The sequence below is a fragment of the Pholis gunnellus genome (assembly GCF_910591455.1).
Source record: "Pholis gunnellus genome assembly, chromosome: 22".
Taxonomy (NCBI): domain Eukaryota; kingdom Metazoa; phylum Chordata; class Actinopteri; order Perciformes; family Pholidae; genus Pholis; species Pholis gunnellus.
The window spans coordinates 9,722,606-9,735,559 of record NC_136549.1 but is presented as its reverse complement, the minus strand read 5'-3'; the positions used below and the strand labels follow the sequence as shown (position 1 = coordinate 9,735,559).

General features: G+C 42.0%; 1 protein-coding gene across 1 annotated transcript in view; it reads right to left on the bottom strand.

The window, feature by feature from the left end:
* The window catches only part of grm8a (glutamate receptor, metabotropic 8a), a gene marked incomplete at both ends in the record, with an annotated part of 181,082 nt that overhangs the window by 40,081 nt on the left and 128,047 nt on the right, over nucleotides 1-12,954 (bottom strand). The window lies entirely within an intron of this gene.

Below are 12,954 nucleotides of genomic sequence, written 5' to 3'. Positions count from 1 at the left end.
TAGCGTGACAGTATGTCGAGGGCTATTTGAACACTGCAGTTAAATTCTACACAATTAACCGGAATTGTCATGTTTTTGTTGTTGCGCGCAACATTTAAACGCTCTCTCGTGTGTTTCTCCCGTGTTTCTGTTGATTTTTCTGAAGCTATGAGGTTTATCTCATTACTGCAGCCTAATTAATTACTGCATAATCATGTTTAAGCTCATCAATTGGCAATAAAACAAATGTATTGGCCTTCATGCTCGTGGGCATGCACAGTGCACGTGCATGCATGTAGTACACTCATAAAACCCATGCCCTCTATCTGACAAATACATGCACACAGACACACACACACACACACACACACACACACACACACACACACACACACACACACACACACACACACACACACACACACACACACACACACACACACACACACACACACACACAGACACGCACGCACGCACGCGCGCGAATAACCTCCCAGTTGCAATTTATTGAGAGGGTTTTATGTAACGACTCATTAGCACAATGAGCTAATGAAAAAAAGAACGGAGTGAAAATAAAAACCTCCTTGATGCATTAGGGTGGAAATAAGTAATTGATGGCGACATTCATTTCTGTTTTTCATGAAAAAAGGTTCAAGGAGTGCAACTGCATATGAAGTCCAAACACTGTAAATTCATTATTTTCCCTTTTTCCTCCTCATATTGCTTCAACTCCTTCCTTTTCGGAGTATATTCTTGTTGTTGCTTGTGTGTTTCTATCCCTACTTCTTATTTCTGCCTTATTCTCCTTTTCCCTCTTGTTCACTTGTTCCCCTCTCCAGTCCCTCTGTGTGTCATTTTCTCATATTGCATCTTTCTGCCCTTCCCTCTGCTGTCTCGCTCCCCCTCCTCGCCGCCTTTTGCCGAGGCTTTATTCACCCATTCCTTACAAGTAGCAGTCACCTTCAGGCAACGCCAACCGAATCAAAACCCGTCTGGGCCGAGTTGAATTAACAATACCAGAGGCTCCTTAATCAATATGAGAATCCATAAGGAATTAATGGGGTCCTGAGAATAAAATCCAATCCACAGTTATAGACGGCTGTCGGGTTGTTTTGTATGCACGTCAGTGTTTGTTGTTGGCGGTGACTCGTGTATGGTGTGAGAGCCACGGTGGGAAGCGTGTCAGCTGATCACTGAGTTTGACTAATCATCTCCTCTCAATCCCTGGATAACAGAGCTGTTCAATAGATACGAGAAGGCTACGCGCGTGTATGTGGAGGAAAGAAAGGCAGACTAGAATGTGTGTATGTGTAGCAGAAAAAACAAGAAAGAGGGATAGAGCGATAGAACTAGCAGAGGAAAGAACAACTTTCTCTCTCTCAATGGAGAGCTTTTATTCAGCCTCACACACACTCCCATTACTGTCTCTGTCACCCTGATGTTCAATCCTGCACTGGGTTAACACGGCACTTATTCTGCTGCAGCACCGCGCTCGCCGTTCCTGTTTGCACTCCCGAACCAGTGAAGCCACATTGTTCTAAACCGAAGCGCGACTCCTTCGACGCCCGTCCGCAGATTCAAAACTGTTAACGATTCATTTTGTGGCCACACATTACTGGCTGGAACTTCGGTAGCTGGTCATACCGAGGCATCACACACACGGCAAAAACGACCCGCTTTAAGGCAGCAGACTGAGGCTGCGGGTCAACAACCCCCTTAAGTCGTGTCCAAGCACCAGGCATGAATAAACAACTTGCTGCTCATCAGAGTTGTCCAGCATGTTGTTTTGTGTATCACTGCCTTTAGTTCAGCTTTCATTATAAAACCAGCTGCACAAGTCGCAGTAACCTTTGTTTCTCCAGGGAATACTTGCACCTTTTTTGGCCAACAACAACAACACACATTCACACCTCAGTAGTCGCAAAGAGACGGGAGAGCTTCTGAAATTCTGGCCACACCTAGTTTTCTAACATCTCAGCCAAATCTATATGTGATTGTCTTTATTCCCTATCAGTGACCAACAAACTGTATGGCGTAAAATGACCTTTTCCTCACATGAATCTCTCGTTTTTTTTATTCTGATTGTAAAATGTAGCACGTTGCAGTTCTTCTTCTCTGTAAAACACATTTCAAACCACAACATTTTAATGGTGTGAGAGGCTGATACATGTCAAACAATACCTTTGAGGCTGAAAAGTTTTCCAGAGGTTTAAAAGTCTTGTTGTGCCCCGGGGTTACTCCAGTAGCAGCCTCAGTAATGTGATTGATGCCGCTATAAGCCCAGTCAAAACCCCCTCTGTGAAGCCGGGTGAGATGAATGCTTTACTGGACCAACCGCTGCATCTGGTGGAAACTAAAAACCAATAGAGCGGTGCAGCAAGGTGAAGCTAATGCAATTAACTGACTGGCTAACCAATTGGGAGTCAATTTACTGCTCTTGTCACTAATCTCAGGGCAACCGCCGCCACATTCGATGAATGTAGATTTAACTTTCAACAAAGAGTTCATGGAAGTCGACACTCGGATATGTTCCAGCACTTTAATCTAAGCCCAGCGCCAATTTAAATAGTACAAATCAACCATTTAAGCTATAGGCTCAAACAATTGAATTGTGCACTGTGTAGATTAAAGCATTTAAACATATTTGCCCGTCTTTTATCCCTCCGAGGGTGAAATCATTTTATTCACTGCAAGCAAGATGTATGACGAATATATTTTTGGGAATGAAGCGTCTTTTAACTGAGACTTTCTTGTGGCGTCCGATCTCCATGTTATGTTGCTGCGTCAGTTTATCTCCTTCTAACATGTAGAGAACTGAGGTACGTTTTAAAGGGGCTTTGTAGCTAGAAACAACCAGTGCTTCTGTATCCTTCATACAGACTCAAAGAGAGACCGTCTTGATGGGGTTATCCTCCGCTGGGCTCAAGGACCCCATGACATCACTGTTGGGTGTGGTTACAGGTGCAGCAAAGCACAAAGCCGGACACCTTTAACCCCAGAGGCCAGCTCTCTTTTAAACACATTTTACACTGTAAACATAAAGACAAAAGCAAACTAAGAATTCCATTTGACAGTGCGACTTGTTTCTCTAAGCACATCACATAATAAGGCATTATGACTTTTGATTGTTTGTTTTGCACTGAAATTGAAATGAAAAGATGCCAGAAGTCTGCTTTTCTACGGAGACTCCTTAGCGTCCAATACGAACGCAGTTAACTTCACTCTGCTTATTGCCGTATGGCTTATTGTCATAAACACAAAACAACTGTGCACGCACACACTCCCGTCAACATTGGCTTATTACGGGGCTGCAATCTCTAAGACTACTTGAATGATAATACTGCATATTCGATCACACTGAATCTCAGGAATATCTAACAGCAGTTAAAAATGTGGATTCAAGCACCGGGTAATTGGCCATTTGTGCCACATAAACTAGAAAGCAATATATACAGTATTAGTGTCTGAAACATCTCTACACCGTCTCAATAATCAACAAACGGCCCTTGAGTTGGCTGTCTAATGCCCTGCTATAATTACAGACCTAATTATGCTAATAGTCAGTAAATAAAGCTAAACAAGACAGTGATCAGTACATATTTTCACAGCGACATACCTGTAGATATCACATGGTTGGCACTAATGTGATACTGCACCCCAAATCAATCTTTCGAGCATTATTATTATTATTATTAGACAGTAAAAACACCACTGAAGTATAAATATTAAGATTTTCTTCAATAGTAATATACAGTATATGGCAAACTCTACCTCTCTGCATGAGCTATAGTAATGATCCGCAATCCTCGTAATATCTGGTGTCACTGCTACAGTTCTGGTGATGTTTTGAAATTCTAAACCAAAGACACGACAAGATCTTTCACCACGAATAATCCCAGGTGAGGTCTCCAGACTACGTCACAGTCGTAAGTCATGCTTGCTGATTGTTTGCTATTTTACGCTATGTAGATCAGTCACTGTGTCACTGTTTGTTCAGGCAAACATCTAAACCCTAGGCGCAGCAACATCAATTTAGGTCCATGTTGCAAAATGCAACACACAGCACACACACACACACACACACACACCTCTGCTCAGGTTTCCCCTCAACCCGAGTCTCGCCCTCTCATTGGGTGTAGCTCCCTGACGGACTCCCCGACGGGTCTAGGGTATTTAGCATGCTACATATATCTGTGTCTGCAATGCATCAGCAGGCCTGTCGGATCGCGTCTTTAAACAGTTCACACGGAGCGCGGAAAATCGGGGCTAAAGTCACGTAGTGTGAAAAAGTCATTAGTGATTGAACTTTTCAAAATCTTGCCAATGAGAGGCACACTTCGGTAAAAACGTTGTGTTAATTAATGAAGGTTACAAGCTGCTACAGTTTCAAAGACGCACTGGAACTTGGATGTCCAATTAAGGGGCAACTCTAGATTAGACTGAAACCAACATTTCTCTCGATGTAAGGAGATAACTGGAGAGTTTATGCTTTCCACATGGCCCCGGAATAATTATATCAAGAGTTTGTCTTGCCTTTTTTTTTAAACTGACCCATAAATATCAGATTACTGATTGCACTCAGTATGCACTCAGTATTCATAACCAGACTCGTGACCTCATTACATCGAGCCAACGTCTATTGCTCGCCTTGCTCAACGAGCCAGCCTCTTTTTACCGAAGCATCAGTATGCGCATGTGTGTGTGTGTGTGCGTTTCAACGCTTGTGCATGCTTCCATTCAGAGAACAAAAAAACAAAAAAAAAAGTACGACAAAGTGTTACACTTTGAGCCATAGATCAACGTGTCACGAGATAATGAGAATTTCTCTATGCTGTGAAACTCGATGTGAAACGACACAATGCATCATTAATCAGCATATCGCAAGAAAATGCAATCCTGCCCTGAGACAGTTATACGACTGGTGCTGTTTCGAGTGGTGCTAACTCGGAGAGCACTACTGTCTCTGTTTCCCGGGATTGCGTCAGGTGGTTTAATCGGAGATAGGGGGGGTGCGCACGTGCGTGTGTCTGAGTGTGTGTGTGTGTGTGTGAACACTACAACGCTACGGAGCTTTTATTGGATTTGTCCGCCCATTGTCTGCAGCCAGTAACAGCTTGTCACATCAATGAAGTGGCCACAAATCTATTCGTTTCATCTCTGCGCATAATGTGCGTGAGCAGGTGCAAAATAAAGAGACATCCATAACCGAGTCTTTAATATGAGAGTGTAATATATGCGCGTGTGTCCCCGTGTGAAAACGAGACACAAGTGAAACAGATAAGCAGGGATACAGGTTGAGACACAGACACAGATGGATGGACAAAATGCTTGTGTGTTAATACGCACCCTGTTTGACTCACTCTGTTCCCTTTTTCAGCCAGCCCGCTTCTAAATTAAATTCAGTCTTTCTGCTCTGTGTTAATGACATCAGAGACCACAGGCAGCTTGGTTTGGTTGGCGGCTTGGTGAGGAAGGATTTGCATTGAAAATGCTGGAGAAAAAAAAAAAAAGACTGCGAGAGGCAGAAGTACAGATGAAAAGTAACTTTCATGTTTCATAAAAGATCTGCAAACCAAAAGCTCAACGAGGACGCAATCATCTCCATATCTGCCTCAGAGTCAGAGTGGCTGATTATTTGTTTCTTGTTGCATAGACGTGCAGGCCGGGTGCTGTGATCCGTTTCTAGATCAGTATAAAAGGCGGTACTCATCTTAGCTTTATCTAATAAAAGCCACAGGCATGGCAGGAACTTTGTTCAAAAAAATGATTTCATGATGAAAGTTGAATAATTTGAAAATGAGATAATCTGCCGTTTGACAATCATGACACCTGATGTTACAAATTATGTGGTTGCAGCAAAATCTTTAACCTCTAAAGTCTCTAGATGACAAAAGACACGAGTTTTACAGCCGGTACCCAGTACTTTATAGAGACATCTTTAAATATGAAGTCATGGTGGTATTTTTTTATCATTATTCATAATTTGATGCTGCATTTTGAAACAGACCTCTTCAAATATCTCTTAAACGACATGAGATCCCACTTGAATAATCGAGCCCGGCACTTCAACATCAATGCAGAGGTGGATGTACTATGACTCACTCTGGTAAGAATATCAGGATTACTGCTGAAATCTAACTTGATGTCCTGAAGATTAACACGGAGACACATTTCTTTTGACCCCCCCTGAAGGAAAGATGAAACCCTGAGCTAAATCAAAGTGTTTTTTCTTGACATTATTTTATTTTTCAGGCTCTGCATCCTCGATGCTGATTCGATGGATTGTAATTACTGCAAGTGTAACAGGTGTGAGATGATGGAATAACTTGGCGAATGCAAAGTTTTACTCAATAAAGTGTCACATATAAAATGAAAAAACAATCAGTTTAGGACCATTTTTTCCTTCTGATATAATCAAACTGTCAGCATGGCAAAAAAAAAATCCTTATTTTAATGTATTCACGACCAGATAACGTCAAGTGGAATTGGTTATTAGGACATTGAACTAGTTTCTTCAAGGACCAATGCAGCTTTGTTTGCACATGTAATCCAAGGATGATTTGTTTAAGGGTGCGTATGTATTTCCATCAGTTGTCTACAGTATTTATTTGACCCTGAGATGGTTGTGCATGTTTGGACTGATTTGCTGCGTGACTTCCAGCTTCAGTTTCATGACTAATACATAAAAGTACAAAAGAAGAATTGCTGTGAGGCAGCGGTCTTTCAAGCCGTCGTCGTGGGAATTCCTCACTAGACTTTGAAACTTGAACGCATGAACGAAGTCCCTGCACATACCTGTATTACAACACAATAACAGCGTAACTTTGATAAAACTTTAAAGTTCACAAAATGTTCACGAGAACAAAGATTTAAGTCAGGGCAAGTTGCTTTTTTAACTATAAGAGAAATAACTTTCTGTTAATCTATTACTTCCCATTATTTATCCATTTAAAAGCAGATGCTTTGGGAAAGGGTTGGACACAATGTTCAGAATTTAAATAAATATGCAAATAACATTATGATGGTCCTCTAACCTTCAAATATATTGAACATCATATTCAAACCTTGGAGGCTCTCATTAAAACCAAAGTAGGATAAGTGCCTTGCTAAAGGGTACTTTGACTAATGTCGCTGGCGATCAATGTTCCAGTCACAAACATGTGTCTCCTCCAGGCTTCAAATGACAATTATTTGTACTTTTTTCATGTAAAGACGTGTTTAAAACTTGAAGCAAGAGGTTAACTACAGTCAAATCGAGGATCTCAACCCACATTAGAAATTTGTAGCAGAAAACACACGCTGGCCAGTTCTAGTTATTGTGGTCTCCACGTGGTATCTTTGTAATGACGCGTACACCAGGACCTACAATGTGTATAAGCTCCAAAGCCAAAAGATATGGTGGAATTAAATCTTCCTTAAAGCGGCAGAATCCTTTTCAAATAAAAGTCAAGTCTCGCTGGTGGGACAGGATACAAAGAACACGCTACGCATGAAGCAAATATCGCTTTGGTTTTCATTTGAGAAATGATTGAACACAGTGTTTTATTGTTAAAAGCAGAGTACTCGTGATGTTAGGTTAAACCAACACTTTAGCCCCAAATACTTAAAGACATGCCCCGCACCTCCCGGTTCATTAGGCAGGTGGGCTCAATAATGAGATTGATGCCAGTGGAACCACTGAAATAAGTGCTCCAATGTCTTTCAAGTGAACCCAGTGCTGTCTGTGTCGAATACAAACACAAACCAACACATTAAGGCGGTGAGGTGAGGCTGATGCAGGAACGCTGCCTGGCTAACTGCCTTGATGGATGCCTTCACGGACCAGTGTGCCAGCCAGGTTTTACACAGAGGGTGATTGATGCACCACGGATGACGGATAAACTAATGATTTGGACAAGCTCCTTAATTAAACATCAATTAGGAACACATATTTAATTCTCTCCTTTTCTGCTCCTGTCGCCCAATATATATATACACAGTTGTTTTCACTGCTTTCTCAGGTGCGCTCACGTACACAAACGTTCATTTTCCATTTTAAGATGCAGACGAGATAAATTTGGAAATAATTAAGTGGGGAAATGTTATAAATAAACCTCGGGATGATGCAAACTCATGTCGGCTGGTGATGAATGCATTTACATAAAAGGTGGCTTGATTAGCTTTTCGCTCATTAATCAAACATGTCGTGAAATACGTCAGGGAGATGACTGGATGTGAAAACGCTGCCGCATCGTAATTCATAAGACATACCGTGAAGCGTGGAAACGTGACCCATATGCCCACAAGATACGTACACATCCACACACCACACATGCAGAGTTCTCTTGCTATAAACACACTGGTCTGGCTCTGCGCTAGCTTCAGAGCTAATCTGCTAAGAGAGAAAGTAATAACCAATAGGAAATGAGCATCAGACAGGAATTCTGCTCTACAGGACTTGACAAGAGAGCACTGAAGCCAAAGGTTATGTCAATACACCGCTCACAAACACCAGTCATTAGATTCAAATCAGCATGTGAGAATGTGTGTGTGTGTGTGTGTGTCTACTTGTTCCTTAATCGGTGCCTGATTTCCGCGCGTGTAGAGTCAGCGATCAATGTCAAATATATCATACATCATTCAGCTGGTGAGTATGCATGTGTGCGCAGAGCCAAAAGCCGGGTCAATAACATTTAAATGAGGGAGGGAAAGAAATCAGTCAAAGAAGTAAAGAAATGTTTCTGCAGTAAATCAATTTTAGAGAAGAAAATAGAGGAAAAGCCACGTGAAAGGACCTGGTTAAAAAGGCTGATTTTATGACTTAACAACTGATTAGACCATTTGTGTAGCTATAGGGCCAAGATTTCTATATGAGAACAATGTCATCGTAAGGACCTGGGAATATGGTGTCATCGCTACAGTACGAAGGCAAGGGTCCGATCAACAGAGAGTTGTCGAAACGTAATTGTGGTATAAAGAGTTGAATCTAAAATGGAGCACAAATGAAATGACGGTAATAATCCCTCATTGCAAAGGAAGTAAAGCAGGTCAGAGTTGAACGAGGAAGTTGGGCTGTAAATTGTGATGGAGGTCTACAACAAAGAGGCTGGCTAATAACTTCAAAAACCCTGTTTTTGTTGACCTCCAGAAGTTTGACTTTGCATCTTGTTGCAGTGACGTCGGAGTGTACGTCAGCAAATCACGACATTAGCTGCATCTCATAGTTGTTATTATTACTGATAGAACTTATGGCACGCTCACACAAACAAGAGTTGTAATAATGCTTCTGCCTCCTTATCCTCCTCTCTCATCTCCTTCCCCCCTCTGTCCTCAGGCTGCATAGAGAATGTTCTCTGCTTCATAAAGAGCAATTCACTGCAGAACACATCTTTTCATGAGTAATGTGACGCCGCAGACATATTTGGCTAATATACATATAACATCTCCACATTACCACTAATATATATGACTGCTGATAGTACAGCTGATATCAATTATTCATTGGTCATTAATCATATTATGCTGAATCACTGTCCTGCCACAACTCGCCTCTGCTCGCGAGCTCTCTGTCTGCCTTCAGCTTCTTTTATTTTCCTTTTGTCGGTCCATTCCTCTCTTAATCTCTCTCCCGCACAGCTTTCAGACAAACAAATAAACATACATTTTTTTGTTTGTGTCGCTGAGGGAATGTGTGTTTTATGTCAGCGGGCCCCCTGTCTTCCCACTCTTCAACAAGCATATATATACACGCACACACACACACACACACACACACACACACACACACACACTGGAATGGAACAACAACAGACACAAGTGAAGGCAGAGGAAGAGCGCAATAACGTTAGCGAGAAACTGGATCAAAAGTAAGCGAAGGATGGAAAAAAACAAAAGCAGGAATGAGACAAAAAATAGAAGGGAAGTTAATGGAACTACGGTTGAGATGAATAAGAAACAAATGAAACAACAGAATGAGGGAGAGAGGAGAGGGAGAGTGGGGGAGAAGGGTGAGGTATGTGACTGAGAAGGTATTGTTGAAGAGAGGACGAACCGTAAAATCACATTAGTAGAGCAACACTTGTTCTCTCTAACCGGCAACAACCTATCACTGCTCACAGAAATGTGAGAGCACACGCACACACACACACACACACACACACACACACACACACACAGGGAGCACTCGGGGATGCATGCGTGGACGGAGACGCACAAAAATGCACACACATCTGGTGTTAAAATTACACATTTATGCATTAAATCCTCACATTTCTAGCCCCACACACGAGTCAAGGGACAAGAAAGAAGGAGATAAAAACAATGACAAATGAAGCTCTGGGATCAGTTGTATTGGATTTCTGGTCATTATGCAAGAAGTCGTCTTCCCCTCAGTCACACCTTAGTACTCCTTTGACATTTAGGAAAGTAAATTGAAAAAGAAAAATGAACATTGAATACCCGGGTCTTATTTTCAAAGTTTTGAGCTTTGTTGTTATCGGCGTCGATAGCGTTTCACTCCCTCTGTTCATGCGTGGGAACGATTTATAATAAGTGATTGTCAAGTTAGTTGTTCTACACTTTATTTTGGTCTTACAGGCGTGACAAATTGTGAGCTTTTTTTTTAACTTTCATGCTGCGGTTGAACGTAAATCTGAGCGGCAAATCATATTGCAATATGGAACTGATAGGCTGGTCGCTGGTCAATGACCGATTAGCTGAGAACCGTCCGGTGTTGATCGGCAGCCGATCCCATCGGTGCATTTCTAGTAGATACGCAACCGTTTGCAAGCAGATTTCCAATAACAACTTGAATTCAATGTCGTCTCTGCGGCTTCCTCGACCTGCACCCAGCTGTCCAAAAAAAGCAATTAACAGTGTTCTAATCTACGCTGAGCTAAACGTGTGCATGTTCATTTAATTTGTGGATGTAATTGTGGGTGTGTATCCGTTTGCAGGTGTGCTTTTAGGTGTGTATCACTAACAGAGGTGTTTGACATGACCACAGTGAACAGCTGGTCCCCTGAACCTGCTCAAGATGGATTTGTGTGTGTGTGTGTGTGACTCAACAGTGATAGATGGGCAGCTCAACACTGATTCTTTCAACCACACAGCACTACCTGCCTGCGATGGCAACAAGCAGTCTGGCATATGCACACGGATACGAGTTTCTCTGTGTGAGAATCCAGGGACACGTTACATGCATAATACAGAGCAGACTGCATCTCATCAGTCACACACAAGCACATATGCACACAGAGTCACCTAACCACGTCTTCTACAAGAAAGATGAAAAAGGATCATTTCACTGCAGCTAAATGACACTTCATCCCACATACTGGAAGCTAATGCTGCAAAGAGTCGTACAAGTCTGTCTGTCGCCATCTCTGTCTCACACTCTGTCTGTCTGCGCCTGTCAATCTCTAATTGTCCATCTGTGTTTTTTGCCTCCTTCTTTCAGTCTGTTGGGCCCGGAGGCCTTTTCACAGGGGCGGGAACAGTTTATCCAGCCTGCGAGCCTAATAACTCTCCTTCCCCATCGACCTCGTTAGGATATGGTCTATTACCAGCGAGCGAACATGTGTTTGTGCACGAGGGTAAACGTGCGCACGCTGAGCTAAGTCGGGATCTAATTAACTCCTGGAACTGAGCGAATCTCAAACAGACAGATCCGTGCACGCATCACCGGTGTTGGATGAAGACTTCAAAAGTTTAGTGTCATACTGAGTGAGAACAGCATCCTCGTGCTCAGAACAAACAAAAAAAGTGCTTTAAACTATCGCTTAGTAGCCCTTGGAAGATAATTTCACCATTAACAAACACTCTGTAATGCATTCATATTTCATATTAAACGAGGGAAATGTAAAGCTTCATGCGCGCGTGTGTGTGTGTGTGCGTGTGTGTCGGTATTTGATAATCTGTTTGCCTATTAAGTAGGATTGGAATTTTCAGCATAACCTTCATTAGGCAGCTGCAAGAGGAACTACAGTCCCGTGGTAATCTTGCTAATCAGGGAAAGTAGACCAGAGAGCTTTAACTATTATGATAGAGTTTGCACTCTATACACACACATTGTTCACAGTCACATTCCCACCTTGATGCATAAATTCACATACACATTTTGCTGATGTGTTTGAAGCAAAGTGGTTCTGTATTGTTTGATGTGCTGTCCACTGCCTGTATCTGCACCATGTGTGTGTGTGTGTGTGTGTGTGTCCCCCCCCCCCCCCCACATTCAGTAGGGTGTAAAGACCTCTGGCTGAGTGTTATTGGACCCATTAAACTCAGCATGCAAGACTAGATTCAGCCATAATATGCAACGCAAGTGCAAACTATACAGCTGCATAAAAGAGACCTCCTTACAAATAGCTTTGCAAATAGCTCTTCCCAGATAGCGAGCTCATCATCACACATATTTCAGTGTAAGCACTGATGTAAATGTCTGCTTTGTTTAAAGATTTGGCTTTTATTTGCCGTATTTACATCGATATATAACAAATGGTATGGCAGATTAGTTTTTGTGACCATGTAAACAAGCTAAGATTTGACAAAGCACAAATCCCCATGAGAACAAGTAAGAATGAGGGAGATAATTATTGAATATTTACAGTGTTTGGTGCTTTGAATAATATAAATACATCACGTTGTTGTTTGACTGTATTGATAGCATGCTTTTGTTTGTATTGAATATCTCAGTGTGTGCACGACAATGGAGCCATTTCAGTTTGATATTGACAGAACGGACAGAAGTGACATAAATAGTTAGAGAGACGGGGAGAGAAGAAGTCAGACGGAGAGAAAGTTGACTCAAGATTGACAGTCGACAAAGTGACGAAAGATCACAAAAGCCAAGAAAAAGGAAGATCAAATGATGATACAATTCCCTAGAGAGTGACACAAGTCACAACCCATGAAGGAGGAAAAAAACACAACAGGCAGCAGTGTAACGACCTTGTTTTCTGCTCGTACTGCGCTTTAACTCCTCTGTGTGTACCTGAA